At 38.5% G+C, this 19,837-nt stretch overlaps 1 protein-coding gene across 5 annotated transcripts in view; it reads right to left on the reverse strand.

The window, feature by feature from the left end:
- The window catches only part of NEK7 (NIMA related kinase 7), a 203,750-nt gene extending 184,342 nt beyond the window's left edge, over positions 1 to 19,408 (reverse strand). For 4 of the 5 annotated variants that reach the window (XM_072648296.1, XM_072648294.1, XM_072648292.1 and 1 more), the window contains exon 1: positions 19,283 to 19,408. The gene's annotated coding sequence lies outside the window, so the exon portion shown is untranslated. Of the gene's footprint in view, positions 1 to 15,401; positions 15,520 to 19,282 lie in introns of all 5 variants that reach the window. The other variant, XM_072648293.1, reaches the window with a different exon arrangement.
- Between the last annotated feature and the right edge of the window lie 429 nt (positions 19,409 to 19,837).

Raw genomic sequence — 19,837 nt, forward strand, 5'->3', positions numbered from 1 at the left:
ACTTCTGCTGCGGGCCAAATTTAAGTTCCCTGGTCACCAGAAGATCCATGTTTCAAAGAACTGGGGCTTCACAAAGTTCAATGCAGATGAATTCACTGTGTGGAGTCAAGTATATCCCCAGCCATGGGTCCACTGGATGAGTGGCATGCATTCCACTCATCATAAAGGGGAAGGATCCTATGCATCATTTAAGCTGTTATCCTTGTTTATCCCTAGATCTTAAGCTACACATAAATCTGAGTTGCTTGGCAAAAAAAAATATATATATATATTCAGCATCTCCCTGGAAATCTTTCTTTTACCCTTTTTTAAAGGCTTTTTTTTAAATGTGTCATTTCAAACTACTACCAGCCCCTTGGGTCATCCAACTCTCACAGTCATACATTGCTACTGGAAAAACCACAGTTTTGACTATATGGACCTTATGCAGCAAGATGATGTCTCTGCTTTTTAGTACACTGTTCAGATTTATCATAGCTTTCCTTCCAAGAAGCAAGTGTCTTTTAATTTCATAGCTGCAGTCACCATCTGCAATGATCTTTGAGCCCAAGAACATAAAATCTGACATTGCTTCCATTTCTTCTTCTATTTGCCAAGAAGTGAGTTGCCAAGATCTTAGATTTTTTGATGATAAGCCTCAAGTCAGCTTTTACACTCTCCTCTTTTACCTCTTCCAAATTATATTTCACTTTCTGCCATCAGAGTGGTCTTATCTGAATATCTGAGACTGTTGATATTTCTCCCGGCAACCTTACTTCCAACTTTTGATTCATTCAGTCTGGCATTTAGCATTAAGTACTCTGCATAGAAGTTAAATAAATAAGGTGACAGTATACAATCACGTTGTACGCCTTTTTCCAATCTTAAACCAATCAGCTGTTCCATGTTCAGTTCTAACTGTTGCTTCTTGGTCTGCATACAGGTTCTCAGATATGTAACATGATGTGGTATTCCCATCTCTTTGAGGACTTGACACATTTTGTTGTGATCCGCACAGTCTAAGGCTTTACTGTATTCAAGGAAGCAGAAGTAGATGTTTTTGTGGAGCTCCCTTGCTTTCTCCATAATCCAGCAAATGTTGGCAGTCTGGTCTCTAATTCCTCTGTCTCTGAAAATTAGCATGCTTTTCTGGTAATTCACAATTTACATATTGCTGAAAGCTAACTTACAGAATCTTAAGCATAACTTTAGCCTAGAACTAAAAATATTGGCTTTCCAAAGGTGGATTTCTAGCTTTATATGCCACTAACGACCTAGGATAACCAAGTATGATAGACTATTTACTCATACCCCTCAAATATCCCTTGTATTTTCCCACCAACATCCTTTTGTCCAAACTATAGTCCCTGACTTGAAAGTCATTTCCCCACTTAACAGAAGCATAATCATCTATCAAGGTCTTGCCTGTATCCTATCTCTCCTTTAGACCTTCAATGGTCACTCTGGTCTAATAAAATCTTATTCTTGAACTTGATTCCTCCTCCGAACTCTACAATACCATTTAAAGAGTGTTCAGTACTCAAAATCTTGGTAGTAAGTGACTCTTCATGCTCTCTTAACTTTCATATCTAATCAGTTACTAAATCCTATGAATTCCATCTGTGCAATATCTCTCACATGCTTCTCTATTCCCACTACCAACACAGTAGTAAAAGTCTTCATTATCATCCATTTAGGCAGCTGCAACAGCCAACTAACAAGTTCTGTAACTTCTAGTCTCTCCCCCTTCCAAAACACCCTTTATAACATTGACAGAACAACATTCTTTATGTTCAGATTAGGTCATATTGGTCCTGTTCAAAACCCTTCAGTTACTCCCTACTGCCTACCAATAATTTATATGGCACCTAGGTGGTAGAATGGTCAGCATACTGATCTGAAGTCAGTAAGATCTGAATTTGAATTCTGCTTCAAGCATTTACTAGCTGTTATGACCCTTGTCAAGTCACTTAACTTCTCACTGCTTAAGTTTCCTTATCTGTAAAATGTGAATATTAATAGCACCTACCTCCCAGGGTTTCTGTGAAACTCAAATGGGATATTTATAAAGTGCTTTGAAAACCTTAAAGCAGGGTGGAGTAGAAAAGACCTACATACTTTAGCTCTTCCCCCACAGCCCATAAAATACCTGTAAAGAAAGACTCTCAACAAATTCTAGAGCAGCAGAAGCTACAGAAAGACAAAGTGGAGGAGATTTCCAGCCCAGGGTGACCTGGAAGGCTTACGGGAAAGATCTAGAGCAGAGTCCAGCCCAGCCTTGGCCTCGAGACTCTGGGAAAGCAGGACCCAAGCAGGCCTCGGGGGCAGAATCCGGGAGGTTTGAAGATCCCTCAACCCAAAGGCACCAAAGGTCAGTGAGAGGGCTTTTTCAACCTGAGCAAAAGGGAACAGAGTCCACCCCTGCCCCCTGCCCAAGGCGGTGGTGGAGGCTGGGCAGCAGAGGCTTCTGGAGGTCCCCCCTAGGCAGGCAGCAGCCTATTCCATTGTTGGATCACTGAGCATAAAGCCTCTAGGGGAATTGAGCAGCTGAACTGAACCTTAGCCTAGAGCACAGACCTGGGGTGAGCAGGAGAACTAGGACCCTCATCTTGACAAAGGATTCAGAAGTCAAGTAACTGGCTAGGAAAATGCCCAAAAAAGGGGAAAAAAAATAAGACCAGAGAAGGTTACTTTCTTGGTGAACAGGTATTTCCTTCCATCCTTTCAAAAGAGGAAGAACAAAGCATACTGTCAGAGGACGTCAAGGCTTCTGCATCCAGTACTTCCAAAATGAATATACAATGGGCTCAGGCCATAGAAGAGCTTGAAAAGCAAGTCAGCAGCTTGCTAAAGGAAACCCAAAAAAATGCTGAAGAAAATAACACCTTTAAAAATAGGCTAACTCAATTGGAAAAAGAGGTCCTAAAAGCCAATGAGGAGAAGAAGGCTTCAGAAAGCAGAATTAGTCTAATGGAAAAGAAGATTCAAAAGCTCACTCAAGAAAATAAAAATGAGAGTAGAGTTCAGGGAAGCTAATGACTATACGATAAACTAAGAAGTTGCAAAACAAAACCAAAGGAATGAAAAAATAGAAGATAATGTGAAATATCTCATTGGAAAAACAACTGACCTGGAAAACAGATCCAGGAGGGACAATTTAAAAATTATGAGACTACCTGAAAGCCATGATCAAAAAAAGAACCTAGACATTATCTTTCATGAAATTATCAAGGAAAACTACCCTGATATTCTAGAACCGGAGGGCAAAATAAATATTGAAGGAATCTACCAATCACTTCCTAAAGAGACGCAAAAAAGAGAAACTCCTAAGAATATTGTAGTCAAATTCCAGAGTTCCCAAATCAAGGAGAAAATATCACAAGCAGCTAGAAAGAAACAATTCAAATATTATAGAAATACAATCAGGATAACACAGGATCTGGCAGTTTCTACATTAAGGGATAGAAGGGCTTCAAATAGGATATTCCAGAAGTCAAAGGAAATGGGATTAAAATCAAGAATCACCTACCCAGAAAAACTGAGTATAATACTTCAGGGAGAAAAATGGTCATTTAATGATATAGAGGACTTGCAAGCATTCTTGATGAAAAGACCAGAACTGAAGAGAAAATCTGACTTTCAAACACAAAAATCAAGAGAAGTATGAAAAGGTAAACAGAAAAGAGAAATCATAAAGGACTTTCTAAAGCTGAACTGTTTACATTCCAACATGGAAAGATAATATGTATAACTCGAGATTTTTCTCAGTATTTGGGTAGGTGGAGGGATTACACACACACACACACACACACACACACACACACACACACACACACACACACATAGACAGCACAGGTTGAGTTGAATCAGAAGGAATGATATCTATAAAAAATAAAAATAAGGGGTGAGAGAGGAATATATTGGGAGGAGAAAGGGAAAAATGGAATAGGGCAAACTATCACTCATAAAAAGGATAAGAAAAATCTTTTTCAATGGAGGAGAAAAGGGAGGAGGTGAGAGGGGAAAAGTGAAGCTTACCCTCATCACATATGGCTTAAGGAGGGATAACATGCTCACTCAATTTGGTATGAAAATCTAGCTTACACTATAGGAAAGGAGAGGAGAAAGGGACAAGTGGGGCAAGGGAGGGCAAATGGGAGGAGGGAATAATTAGAAGTAAACACTTTGGAGAAGGGACAAGGTCAAATGAGAGAATAAAATAAATGGGGGACAGGGTAGGATGGAGGGAAATACAGTTTAGTCTTACACAACATGGCTATTATGGGAATCTTGTGCAAAATGACACATACGTAGCCCGTATTGAATTGCGTGCCTTCTCAGTGGGGATGGGTAGGAAAGGAGGAAGGGAGAGAAGTTGGAATTCAAAGTATTAGAAACAAATGTTGAGAATTGTTATTGCATATAACTGGGAAATAAGAAATACAGGTAATGGGGTACAGAAGTCTATCTTGTCCTTCCGGACAAGAGAGAAGATGGGGATAAGGGAAGGGTGGGGTGTGATAGAAGGGAGGGCACATTGAGGGAAGGGGTAATCAAAATGCAAGGTGTTATGGGATGGGAAGAGGGGAGAGATGGGGAGAAAAATGGGAACTCAAAAATTTTGTGGAAAAAATGTCTAAATCTAAAAATAAATAAATAAAAGAAAAAAGAAAAGAAAACCTTAAAGCACTAGGTAAATACTAACTAAAAATAATATTAAAAGTTCTAACTCAGACTGGCATCCAAGGCCTTCTGCCATCTGATACCAAAATACCTTTCCAAACTTATTAACTTTAGTGGCTCCTTTTACTTCCAGGACTAACTATAAAGTCCTGTGTCAGGCCCTGAAATCTCTTCACAACCTATCCTGGTCCTACCTTTCCAGGCTTCCACTTTACTTCCTTCAATACCACAGTCTAGCTACGTGGTTCTACTCACTGTTCTCATACATGCTGTCCCTCAGGTCTGCCATATCTTCCCTCCAATATCCACCTCCTGGTTTGCTTTACTTCCTGCCACAAAAATCCTTTTCCAGTTTCTCAGTTGCAAGTGTCCTTCCTTCTGACATTACTCTACATATGTGTATATATGGTGTATATGTGTGTGTGTGTGTATTTAGTTTTTGTCTTTCTTTGTATCCTCAGTGTCTATTGGTAACCAGGTTTTCTAATAACATACTTTGATCATAACTCTTTTCTGTACAGACCACATATTATTCTATGTCTTTCTGTATTTATCATTTCCCCCTACTAGATATAAATGTCACTAAAGTCAAGGCTTATCTTATCTAAGTATTCTCCTTCAGTGCCTTATGCATAGCAGACACTAAAGAAATATTTGGCAACTAAATTATTTAGACTTGACAAGGGATATATAAAGGATCTGTAAAAGCACAAAGATGGAGGGAGCTTAATTTAACACAAAGAAAAAAAGTAAGCTAAAAATAGTACATGTTCTAAAATGTCTCTCTCCACAAAACAAACCATTCTTGAAACTACTTAGTTAAATTTTAATGAAAGTGTACGTAAGGGGAGAAAGAGTTGACTACAACATCACTATCCAAAATAATCAATTTAAATTCCTCTTAATATAAGAAATAACATACACACTCAATTGAGTATAGAAATCTATCTTACCCTACAGGAAAGTAGAAGGGGAAGAAGTGGGGAGGGTGCCACAGAAGGCAGGGTAGATTGGGGGAGGGGGTAGTCAGAAGTAAAACACTTTTGAGGAGAGACAGGGTGAAAAGAGAGAGAAAACAGAAAAAAAAGGTGGGGAGGGAAGACAGGATTAAGGGAAATATAGTTAGTAATAGTAACTGTGAAAAAAAAAATTTGAAGCAAGTTTCTCTGATAAAGGTCTCATTTCTCAAACATATAGAGGACTGAGTCAAATTTATAAAAATCAGAGCCATTCCCCAATTGGTAAATGATCAAAAAAAAAAATAGAACAATTTTCAGACAAAGTAAGCAAAGCTATCTATAGCCATACGCAAAGTGCTCAAACTCCCTAATGACTGGAGAAATTCACGTTAAAACAATTCTGAGGTAATACTTCATATCTATTAGATTAGCTAATTGGACAGAAAAGGTAAATGATAAATGTTGGAGGGGGTGAGAGAAAAATAAGACATGCACTGATCATGGAGTTGTATAAAGCACAACTGTAGAACAATTTAGAACTATGATCAAAGGGCTATAAAATTTTGCATAGCCTCTGATCTAGCAATATCCCTATTAGGTTTGTATCCCAAAAGAGATAAAAAATAAAAAGGAAAAGGACCTATATGTACAAAAATATTTATAGCAGCTCTTTTCTGGGGGGCAAAGAATTGAAAATTGAGGGGGGTGTCCATCATTTGGAGAATGACTGAATAAACGATGGTATGTGATTGCGATGGAATAGTATTGTACTATTAGAAATGCTGAGCAGGATGGTCTCAGAAAAACCTTGAAAGGCTTATATAAACTGATGCAAAGCGAAATGTACTGTCAACTACATTAAATGTCATATACTGTTTTAGACTATTTAAAATAACTAGACAGTATAAAGTTAGAATATTGCTGCTATGGTGTAGGAAATGATGAACTGGTGGACTAAGAAAAACAGGGAAAGATAGACTGATGAAGGAAGGGATTATCCACCCTCAGAGTAACAGAGAACAAATTAAGTATAGTGTGGTCTTACATAGATATGTATGAATGCATATGTCTCTATATAATTATAGATATCTAAGTATATGTAGGTATATATAAGTGTACGTATGTGTGTATTATATATGTATATCTATATATCTTTATGTGTGTGTATGTGTGTGAATAAAGTGAAACGTACTGTGTAAAAAGTAACAGCAATATCATAAGATGATTGGCAGTGAATGACTTAGCCATTTTCAGCAATACAATGATCCAAGACAACAATGAAGGACTGATCATGAAAAATGCCATCCATCCCAAAAGAAAGAACTGATGGCGTCTGAATACAGATTAAAGCATATAGTTTTACTGTCTTTATTTTTCTTGAGGGTTTTTTTATATGTGTCTATGTTTTCTTTCACAAGACTATTATGGAAATGTTTTGCATGAATGCACATGTATAACCTATATGGAATAACTTGCTTTCTGAATGAGAGGAGGTGGGGAGGGAGGAAGGGAGAAAATTTGGAGCTCAAAATTTTAAAAATGAACGTTAAAATTGTTTTTACACGTAACTGAGGAAAAATAAAATCCTAAACAAAAAATTAATAAATAAATTTCTCCTTATGATAATATTAGTCAATAACAGATATGGGAAGGTATACAAATAAAATACACACAAATGTCCTAAAATTCAAGAGAGAAAACTGACAGTGCCACTATTTAGTCTAATCTACAAATTAAAGGCTTTTTAAAATCTGGAATAGCTGGAATACTGATTATTTACAAAGCAAAAAAATCCATTTTCAGTAAGTGAAAACTAAATATTATTTCCTAAACCATAAAAATTTGCTAGTCTTATATTCAACTTTTATTACAATAAACAATGTAAAAGTCAATTATTCAGGGACTCTACCAATGACTTTTCCTTGCACAGCTCTTAAACTAGTTCACTGCCTAGCAGGTATCTACCTATACAAAGAAATGAAAAGGAAATAATCTCAAATATGTTAATATTCCTCATTTATCTATGTTCTGATAAAAGAATGAAATTGTTATCATTTTCTTTATTCAAATTATCTGTGGATTTTATTTACTCCTAATATTTACTATTACTACAATCAATCCAGGATCAAATAAGGGAAATAATTTTGTACCAAATTTCCAACTCAACAACTCAGTTTTTTTATAGTTAGCTAGGTACCAGGCCTGAATTCAGGCCTAAATTAAAATCTGGCTTCCGTGCAGACTTTGACACTTAATCTGTTTGCCTCAGCTTCCTCAACTGTAAAATGGGGCTAATAACAGCACCTATCCCTCCCATGGTTGTTGTGGTAATTAAATGAGATAAATGTAAAGTGTTTAAGCACAGTGCCTGTCACATGTTACCTAGCAGTAGTAGTAGTAGGAGTACTAGTAGTAGTGGTGGTGGTAGTAGTAGTTGTTGTTGTTGTAGATTTTTCTCTTTATTTCACAAAAACTTTCAAATGAATTGACTGATTCTCACTTAATGAAGGATATCAAAAAAATAATACTAAATTTGTGGGTCTGCCACATAAAAACAAAAATAATTTTCAAATTAATAAGATGTTAGGATAATAAAGGTATATTCATCCACATACATGAATTCATGTCATCAAAACAGTACAGAAGAAGAGTCCTGTGGGACAGCCACAGTTATCAGATGTGACCTAGATAAAGACTTAGCAAAGGAAAATGAGGAGCAGTCAGACAGAAGAATCAGAAGATGGTAGTGTCATGGGAATCTAGACAGAAAAAAGTATCAAGTGAGGAGAAGAGGAAAATCAATACTATCGAAGGTGGGAAAGGGTCATAAGGATGAGGATTGAGAAAAGGCTGTTAGATTTGGCAATTAAGAGATCATTGGTAACTTTAGAGTGAGTTGTTTCAGTTGAACTATGAGGCCAGAAGCCAGACTGAAGAGAGTTAAGAGAATGGAAGGAAAAGAAGTGGAATCACTGATTATAAACAATCTTCTCAAGGAAGTTAGCCCAAAAAAGGAGAAAGACTCTAGCCAGGGAGGACAGATGGATTAAGTAAACATTTTTCAGGATGAAGGAGAAATAGGCATATCTGTAGTAGTAGTAGAAAATCAGTTAATAGTCAAGGAGAATTGAAGTTGAGGAATGTAGTAGAGATTATAGAGGGAAGAAACTGTGAAAAGATAGAATGGGATTACTAAACACATTAGGTAGACTTGCCTTACAAAGGGGAAGGGCCTCTGTGAAACAGGGATAAAGATGGAGAAAGTTGCAGAAAGCATCTGGGAGATATGATATGCGAATAACGGAAGAGATCACTCTCAAATGAATGGCACCAATTTTTTCAGTGAAGTATGAGGCAAGACTCTCAGCTGAGAATGTGAGGGGACAGGAAGCTATGGGACATTTGAAGAAGAATAAATAGATTTGTAATAACAGCTGTGATGTGTGCAACCGTGAGTCAATTAAGGAGAAGAAAAAAGTGCCTTGCAGCTGGTCTGGTTGAGATTATGAAACAAATTTACAGTGGATCAAATCAACCTAATTTTGTGATTTTATTCAGCTTCATTCAGCTGCGTATGCGCAGGAGAGAAGGCAATGGATGGTAGGAGTGATCTATACAGCTGAGTCTTGGCAGGGTAAGATCAACAACAGAAAAGGGGGGTCAAGGGATTCAAAGGAAGAAGCACTGGACTGATTCACTAAAAGGCTAAGATGGGGAAGGGAGGAGAATGTAGTCACAGCAGAAGTGATGCCCTGAGAAAGAACTAAGATGTCGGGTCAATTGATGGTCATGGTGAGGATGAAAAATAGTTGTAAGGGTTACAAGCCAGAGGGAGAGAGAGAATGGCAATAGACTGTGAACTAATAAAGTAATTTCAGAGTTTATAAACATAGAGGTAAAACAGTTGCGGATGATGGCAATACAAGGAATATGACTGTGTACAGCTGAGTTATGGCAAAAGAAAATATTGGTTGTGGGAAATGAGCAAGTTGAGGAACTGGGAGGTTACAATGTTTGAATGAGTATCTGTATAGTAAAGTCCCCTAGCATGAGGGCAAGAAATGGGAAAGAGAGAACAACTGTGAGCTAGGCAATGAACTCATTAGACAGGTAGACAACAGCTACCAGAATCGTGATAAATATGGATTATATGAACCTCAGGGGAAGAGAAGTTAATGGATGGTAGTGGTAGAAGGAGAGACTGAAAATGGAAACAAGAAGCAAGGAGGTATTTCAACTCCCCCATCAGGACCAATGTAGGGTAAAAGTGAGAAGCATGAGTAAAAATACAGGAAAGAATAGGAAGGGAAAAAGGGAAATATGGAAAGGAGAAAGGGAGAAAGAAAGAGAAGAGAGGTAGAAGAAGGGATGCAGGAAATGATTTAATAATCAGCCTACCATGGGCCATGTGCTGTGCTAAGCACTGTACAAATGTTATCTTATTTGATCCCCACAACAACCCTGGAGGGTAGATACCATTATTCCCATTTTACAGTTAAGGAAACTGAAGCAGACAGAGGTTAAGTGACTTGCCCATGGTCAACAGCTAGCAAACGCCTGGGGCTGCTATTGAACTCAGTCCTTCCTGACTCCAAGCACAGGGCACTACGATCAGAAGTGAGCAGGTCTCAGTAAATATAAGATGCAAAGATCAATAAAGGAAAAGATTTAAGTTAAAGCTAGCTATTCATGGACATTCCAAAGAGCACAGCAGAAAGGGTAAGTAGCTTTGAAGTAGGATATTAGTAGGGCTGGGTTGAAGGGGATGGGAAAAAGAGAGGAATGTTCAGTGTAGTAGCCAAGAATGCAGTTTGAATAATGTCTGTCAGGTGTTCAGAATCACCTAAATTGGGAGAGAATTATTGGGGGGCAGGGGTATTATAATGTTAATCATTGAGAAATACGTTCGAGTAGGTTATCACTGTACCTAGAGATTCATCATTGATAGTGATTTTGTCCTAGGACATCAGGCAATAGTGTGTAGCTTGAAAGCAGGACGGGAGGTGCCCTTTCCATTGCAACATGTTGCTTCCCCAGTCCACCAAATCCCTCCCAGAATTTAGCACATTACCAGTCAGACTAAATATTTACTAAGCTGAAAGGGGATAGGGGAAAGGAATATTTTAAAACATACCATAATTTAATATGAAACAGATGTAGATACAACTCTATTAATGAAGAGACTGTGTTCCAATGACAGAGTTTCAGAAACTCTGCTTCATGAAGTGAAAATGATTTAAAAGATTAGGAGGCTGTTCTCCAAGACAACAGAAAAAAAAGAGCCACAGTGAGAGTGAGAGTGAGAGAGAGAGGCAGAGAGAGAGAGAGAGAGAGAGAATAAATATATTAAGTACTAGATAAAATAACTTCAAATGTATTAAAAAAAACATAAAATTGTGTGTCTGAATCCTAGAGCAGAAAGGGGGAAAGGGTTAAAGTTAGGAGGTTTCCTTCCATTCTCACCGTCTCCCATCCTCTGCTCAGGAAGGGTAAGAAGGGGCAGAGAAGGTGCTCTAAGAATTAGCCTATACTAACCTACCTGAGAAAAGGTGAGTGATATAAATTATGGAATAAGCAGCTGTTAACACAACAAACATTTTTCATTTCCCAGAATTTCCTGAGACTAGTAGTCCAACCACTCAACTCCTTTCTATTTCTCCAACCCTCAACCATCACCAATTCCCAGTGAAGTCAGAAAGCCTTCAGTAAAGAGAGACTGTAGACCTACAAATGTCCCATTTTTGACTCCGTCTTTCTAGCCACTAGGTCAACTTTGTCCTTAAAAGTAAGCAAATTATTACTGTACTCCCCTCACCCCAATCCCCCTGAAAAGAGAGAGACCTGTCGAGTTGGTACAGAAAAATCAATAATCCTTTAACATTAAACAGAGCTTTCCATTACAGTAGAGATAGAAAGCTTAAAATGTAAAAAACTAGAATATAGGTCCCTTATTTTGATAGCATGTGTTTATCAGTGAGGCAACTGGGTCCCTGAAAAAGGTAAGGGGGTCAAAGTATGCAATTATCAATGAAGGAGGAGAAAAAGAGAAGACCTGGAAAGTTGAAGACCATATGTAGCTAGGACACTGGATCTAGAGTCTGGAAGACTTCATTTGAATCCTGCTTCAGATGCTCATTTAGCTGTGTGACCTCTAAGTAAGTCACTTGACCTCTCTGTTTCAGTTTCCATAATTGCAAAATGAGGTAGTTACCCTTGAAGGTCCCTTCCAGCTCTAAATCTATGATCCTATGAATTTTGAAATTTTGTGAAAGATAGGTACCATGTATCTTCAACAGTGCTCAAATAACAGAAACTGGAGAGAGATATTTTTGTCCAGTGAATAGACATATAGTTTAGTAAGACCACTGCTAGTGTTGTATAATGAATTCATCACCACCTCAATGTAATTTTAAAATGGTTGGGCCTGGGGGTGTGGGGGGGAAGGAGGAATCATGATTGTAGAGGTGGTTTTTAAACTGGGTTTTTTTAAAAAAAAGATCTTTCCCAGATGATTTGTAAATTAAGGAATCATAATATTACAAGTTGACTAAAGGCAAATTAGATACTACAGTCATTTAAAAAACAGAACAAACAGGTAGGACACCATGAATGACAAATTTAACTTTGTAAACTTGTTTCTAAGCTTTAGACATCCAGGATGATATCATCCCAATTTTCTATAACCAACTTTAACCAATATTTAAATAGATTGTAAACAACAGAAACAAGATAATAAACGAATGAACTTGAGTAACTACATTGATAAATTACCAAAATCAGCAAAGCAGAAGGAAAGTGATTAAAAACGGCCAAGGGCATGCACAATGTTGCACCAGAAACTAATTTAATTCCTTCTTCTGAACTCAGTTCAGTTGGCAATGCTTACTTCTACTTTTAGGAACAGAGTTCTATAAAGTCCTTATTTTAAAAAAGAAAGAAAGACTATTTTTTCAGTTGTCTTTGACTTTTCACCATTTAGAGTTTTCCTGGCAAAAACATTGGAATGGTTTGCTATTTCCTTAAACTCATTTTACAGATGAGGAAACTGAGGCAAACAGGGTTAAGTGACTTTCTCAGTCACACAACTAATAAGTGTGTGAGGTCAAATTTGAACTCATTCTCCTGACTCCAGACTCAGCACTCTTACCTACTTCTACACCTAGCTGCCCCATAAAAGCTTACAGACTCCATGTAAAGTCAAACACCAAAGAGGAAGACATTTAGACCTGATACTATTTTATTACTAGGAAGTATTTGGAAATAAACCCAACAACTTATTTTTATTAAAAGTCACATGAAAACTAACAGCACTATGAAAAGGTACTTTCCATTAGATGATAAAAAATTAAGATATACCTAAAGATAAAGTTTTTCTGTTTTCTTCACTTATAAGCTGCAGGACTTAACATTTCAGATTGCTGCTAAGGCAAAAATTGTCTAATCTGACTACATAAACAATTTGTGGCAAGGAGCTTTGACTAATCACGAAGAGGATAAAAGTCAAACTGCTTAAAAATTAAAGGATACTACTTGGCCATATGTACTCTCTCTAACTAACATTCATGAAACGCATTCTCTACATTCAAAGTTCCCTCTATGAATCATAAATAATTGAAGATGAAAGACTTATGCAATGCTTGAGGATGCAGATTAATCAATTTTCAGAGTTTTAATAGTCCCATAGTTGTGATACTATGAGTTGAGTTATTCTATACCAAATTTTTAATTCTAATGTACAACTTTAATCTCCAAGAGGGTAAATCAAATAAAGTATACATAATTGTCCGATTCATTTCATTCAAATACCCTAAAGAAAAAAATGAATTAAAAAAATACAGAAATTTACTATATCTTCAAAAAATCTAATTCTTAAAATATGGCAAATATTATTTAAGAATATAAAATATTATACAAATATAATATTTTGTAGAAACACTGATTTTAAATTTTAGTATGCAAGAAAGATACTAAATCATACCCTTAGACCAAGAGATCCTGCTTGACTGGGTTCACTCACAAAAGAGTTTAATGAAAGCAATAAAAAAAATTCATAACATTATTTATAATACCAAAACACTATTACAAAACAAAAACATATGCCCAAAGATTGAGGAATGGAACAAACTGTGGAATATGAATATAACAGAATATTACTGTGCCATTAGGAAAGAAAAGTATTAAGAATAAAAGAAGTCTAATATTATCTAAGGCAGAGTGAAATAGAGCACAGCCAGAAAAATAATCTATAAATTTCAACACGTATTAAAAGGCAAAAACTCAGGTGAAATACAAGTCACTGTTGGTATCAAATAACTGAAGTTACAACACAATTCCTCTTTTCTAAAAACAATCAGTAAACTACAAAAGTGGAAAGTGGCAAGCTCTCCCACAATTATCATGGGTAATTTTGCTTAAGTGTTTTGGGGAAATTTTACTGGCAGAATATGGTAATTGGTGTCTGTTCAAAAGGATCTACCCTGTCAAACCAAAAGGAATCAATAAGAAGTCAATTCAGATGGAACTCTAGTCATACATCCTGTTATAAAACATGCTATAGTATTATACACTGTTTGCAACCTCGTTTTAGTTACGTACTAAAGTAATATTAAGAATATCTGATGTAGCAAATTTAAACACAACCTGTTTTATAAAATAGACTTTCCAAGGGATAAATATTTGGATTTGGATAAAAAGGACAAGATGTTTGTGCAGTTTTGGGCAGCTGTAGTTTTACTCTACATTTTTGAAACATTCAGGCTAAAAACATTCAGGAGGAACAAAGCTTGGAATGGAATTCAAGAACTATTTTGACAAGCTTGCTTCCAAATTTGACTACTATAACTGATCAGAATTTAGATGTTTGTTTTAAACCTAAATCTGACTTGCATAAAAACTGAAAGGGCTAGAAATATAAATTTATATTACACTGAAAATTCTTTTTTAAAAGTGAACTAAAAGAAAAAAAAAAACTAAGGTCTTAACAACTAGTTTCATCACTTTCTGGCAAATAGGGGGAGAAGAAATGGAACCAGAAGTCAGAGTTTATATTGTTAGGCTCAAAGACCACTGCAGATGGTGACTGCAGCAATGAAATTAAAAAATGCTTCTTCCTTGGAAAGAAAACTATGGCAAATATGAACAGCATACTAGAAAGCAGAGACATCACCTTGCTGAATTAAGGTCCATATAGTCAAAATTATGGTTTTTCCAACAGCAGTGTATAACTGTGAGAATTGGACTACAAGGAGAAATGAGCACCACAGAATGGAAATTTTGGAATCATAGTGCTAGAAAACACTTTTGAGAGTTTCCTGAGCAGCAAAGAGATCAAATCAGTCCATGCTTAAAGAAATTAGTTCAGACTATTCAGGTTACTGGAAAGTCAAATGCTGAAGCTAACGCTTAAATACTTTCGCCATGTAATAATATGGGACTCATTGGAAAAGACCCTGATGTTGGGAAAAACTGAAAGGAAAGGGGGATGGCAGAGGATGAGATTGATAGAGTGTCATGGAAACAACAAACATGAACTTAGACAGACTTGGATAGCTATTGGAGGATAGAAGGGCCTGGCATGCTATGGTCCATGGGGTCACAAAGAGTTGGACAAGATTGAACAACAACAAAAAGACAAAAGCAGGAATATGAAGCAGGCAGTAATAAGGAAAATATTTTCCATGGAAAGTACAAAAATTTTTACTTTACATATTTTAATATGTGTAATTATTTTTTTCAATTAGAGATAGTATGGTATAGTGGATGGAGAACTGGCTTTCAAACCTGGAATACTTAGGTTCAAATGCTGTCTTGGATGCATACTGGTTTTCTGACCCAAGGCAAGTCACTGAATTTAAATTGCAGAGGACATGTTGCTCTGCATTGGTAGAAGTTTCTTCACCTGGAATATCAATAAAATGACAGGTTCTGTAACAACCCCTATTTTTCAGTATTTTTCCCCAATTTAAAAAGATACCATGTTAGTATTATGGCTCCTATTCAGGGCTACCCTATATTTCAATCAATAAAATAATCACTTTTGTCTCTTCTAGCATACCTTTATAAAAAGAAGAAAGATATTATTTCCCAGGAAAATAACAGTATTTGTTTAAAACAAAAACAAAAAAAAAATTTGGAAGGATTCATACTAGTAAAAAGTGGCAGTTCACAAAACCATATTAACGAACAGCAAAACAAACTTTATTTTGTGGTAGAAACATAATAAAATGTTCCTAACCCAAAAGCATCTTGATCTCTGACCACATTACTCCAAATTACTGACCAGAGATATAGTATGGTATGGAGAAAGAGTGCTTACATCAACTACGTGACTACAAATTCTGGCTGTATGACCACCTACCTATAAATGACCTTGAGCAAACCAACTTCTCTGACCCTTAGTTTCACCATCCATATAAAGGCTGATCTTTGGATGGACACAGTGTTGCCCAACTGCACCAAGGTGGGGGGGAATATCATATAGCTAAACGGTAACTACAGTTTGATTCAAATATTAAAATATAATTGCAATACACTTTAAAAATATATACTGTATATAAGGCACTAAGGGTAAGCAAATTCATGAAGTAGTCATGTTCAGTCTCCATCTCCTCCCTAGAGCCACGTGCCACCATTGGTACCAGAGATCCTTTACTCATCCTTTACTCATCCTTATAACAAAAGTTATTTTATTAAGATAGGGGAAAAAAGATATTTCAAATTCACCATCCTGGAAAACATGAAAAGGAGAAAAATGAGGAGTGAAGGAAGAGGCTCAGAAACCAACTGAATAAATCAAAATGGTACTTCAGATTTTGTTTTAAAATGCAAATAAAAATGAAACTTGATGATTCAAGATAATTTTAAACATGAATCCATAACCTACTTTAAAACAAAACACAGATTTTTTTTTAAAGTCACATTTAAAAGTAAGTTTCTTAAAGTAAACATACAGTTGGGATACATATACTCTAACATTCTACTTATGTCATTTTTTAAAATGGTAACTTTAATCACACACAAATATGTTATATGGATTATACAGATGACTAGTTTTCTGACCAAAAAAAAAAGCTCAATTTTTTTTAATCCAACCCTAACAAGTAAATGTACCATGATACAAAGCATGGTCAAAATGACTGCCTAGGCAGTCCTATCCCTCTCTTTTCAATTTGTTTTTAGGGTTCTATCAGGTCTTCAGCTATACATCCATCAGGTCATCCTGAGGAACCTTTTAGGGTATGCCATCTATTCCATTTTTTCCCCCTAAACCAGAAAATTTCAGGCCTTTTACATGTGTTACATTTTAGTTTTGGTTTCTGGAAATCCTCCTTGACTGGAAAAACCGTCAATGCTAAAGATAGGTGGAGCCAATACTCAGACAGCCTCAGGGATCTGTGGGAGATGTAGTCCTACAGACTTCCTCTTCCCCGAAGCAAGGAAACATTTTCAGGATGAGATTTCTTGGACTCTTTAAATGTCTGTCTCTCCTTTCTTCTCCCCTACAAATTACTGAATCACACTTCCCACACATACCCCAATATATAAGATTTATATTAAATAAGGGATGCCCTAAAAACTGAAAGAGAAACTATGTATTCTGTGGAACCCACAGAGGTGTGGGGGGTATCTTCAAATCCAAAGACACAAATTAACTTCAGTTTTACATGGTCAATTTTTCCCATATTTTTTAGTAACACCTCCCTTCAACTCCCAGATAGGTACTCTCTCTCAACACACAGTGTCCTTCCCATTGCTTTACTCAAAAGTCAAGAAGATTACAGTGATTATTTTACTCAGTTCAACTAAACAAATATTTATGCCTTATGTCATTTATTAGCATGAACTAAACTAAGGGCTTCAATTTCATATTATTTAACGCTTTGCATGCTTTATCAATTCAACATACATTTATGAAGTATCTACTAAAGTGCCTACTATGTGCAGGGAGTGCTCTTCAACTAAAGTGATTCAGATTCTTGAATTCAGGGATCAGTCTCTGTATCTCACAAAACATGGGAAAACACTGCCTTGCACAAAATAAAGTGGCATATTTACCGATCAATTTATAGGCTTTTAAAAACACACATGATTTATATTCAGTACTTTACACTTTTTACCCTACAGTCATCCAAGATACCTCCCTCTCTACCCCTACCACAATATGCTGCCTCCTCTAGCAGGAAAGGACTTTGCAGGCCTGTTGTGTACATAGGGTGGCCCAAAAGTCTCAGTGCAGTTCTAGATTTTAATAACTTACACAGGGTGACCCAAAAGACTCAGTGCATTTTAGGAGAAAAAGGTCCATGATACTAAAACCTGAAACTACCAAATAAAGACTTTGGGGCCATTAACAATTAAAACTTCCGATTCCTGGTTCATTAAAGCTTAAAAGTCCACTAATATTTGAAGGCCACCCTATATAATCCTCTTCATATGAATGGGCATTTGAATCCTTCATAGATGTCCTCTCAGAACTAGAAAAACCAACCACCCTTTCATTTCTCTAGTACATTCCTGACCTTCAATCACCAATATGTCCTGAAATCAGTGAGTTTTGGAAAAGCACCTGGAAACAGGGCTTTACAAAAAGAAAAATGAGTTAATCTTTCCACCCTAACACAGGCTACAGGTATATGGCTTACATATTAGAAATATTAGGAATACATCATCTTCCTACTATCCCTATGTATTCATATATATTATATATGTAGGTATATGAAGAATTCTTCACATGCACAGAAATGTATATTCTTACATATTCAGAGAGAGGCTATTCTTCATATATAGAATATACATATTCTTCATATGCACATACACACACTGCTATATATTAAATATAGCCTTGCCAGTAAAACAACTGCTTCTACATCTGGAACTCCAAAAGCACTGTTCCAAGTGAGAAGGTGCTGCCGGTGGGTGGGAGGGTCCCACCTCAGAGCCGCCTCTTCCAAGCTTCGGACACCGGGTTTCTGGGCCGGCCTTAGATCCAGAGGGTGCCCGGTTATGGTCCTGCTCCCGGTCCTGGTCTATCCCTCAGACTGGGGCCTCAGCGCCGTCTCTGCCCTTCCACCTCCCCCGCTTTGCTCCTCTCCCGCACCTAGCTGACACTTGGGGGTCCAGAACCCCCCCCACCCCCTACTTTAACCCTTGTGCTCCCTCTCTCCCCTCGCCCAGAGCCTGCGTTCTCTCCCTAGTCTTCCACTCTCCTCCCCCGCACTGTCCCCCGCCCCCCCGCAACAAACTTCACTTTCCAGACTTGGCTGCTGCTGAATCCTGACAGCTGGTCCTAACCAATCCGCGAAGGAAACGTGAGGGATGCGGCCAATGAGAGGAGGCCGGCTGAGTGGCGGGAGGCGGGACCTCGCTCAAGTTCCTACGGTCTGGAAACCAATCGACCTGTTGCGGCCGTCGCTGCCGCCGCCGCCTCCTGCTTTGGAGCTGCGGCAGCCGCGAAGTTTCTTAGTGACGGCGGCTGCCGCCAAGGTCCGTGACCGTTACCGGGGCCCTCAAGTCCTCCCGTGGCCCTCACCCCCAATAAATAAAGAGGCAGCCCCCCGGGTCGAGGTTGCGCCCCGCCCGGGTGTGAGGGGGCTGCGCCGGCCTCATCCCTTCCCCTCCCCCGGCCCGGGCCATCCTCTCTCCCTCGCTGCTCTCTCTCTTACCAGGAAGTTGAGAGTTTCCCCTCCTCCCACCTGTGTGGGACCCGACACCGGGGGCTGGCGGCGGCTCTGCGGGGTGCGGCCCGAGAAAGGCCCTCTGGGGCCGGGGGCTGTGGCTGCGAGGTCCGGAGCCGATCCGCCTCCTCACTCCCCGCCGGCCCCCTCTGGCCGCTGCAGGCTGGGCCACCCGCCTGGCGCACCGAGAGAAGCGTCCCGAGGACTAGGCTAGCGGCGGCCCATCTCCCTCGTCCTGCCCCTGCTGCCGCTGTCAGCAGTGTAAACATCCCGGCATCCCCGAGGAGAGAGGCGGGGCCGGCGCTCCTGCCCCTCCTCCCCGCCCCTCCCCCCCGCGCGCCCCGCCCCTCTCCGCGGGATCCGCGCGCGCGCGCACGCGCCTCACCTCAGTACTCGAGCCCTGTCCGGGACCTTCAGCTACGGGCTCACCTGCCCCACCTGCCGAAGCGCTGGCAGCCCTGGGAGCAAGGGCGAGGGCGTGCTGCCCCCCGGATGTCCAGCCACAGCGCCCATCTTCGTTTAAGCTTGTCCGCACTCCACCCT

Source organism: Notamacropus eugenii, chromosome 2 (assembly GCF_028372415.1).
Source record: "Notamacropus eugenii isolate mMacEug1 chromosome 2, mMacEug1.pri_v2, whole genome shotgun sequence".
Lineage (NCBI taxonomy): Eukaryota > Metazoa > Chordata > Mammalia > Diprotodontia > Macropodidae > Notamacropus > Notamacropus eugenii.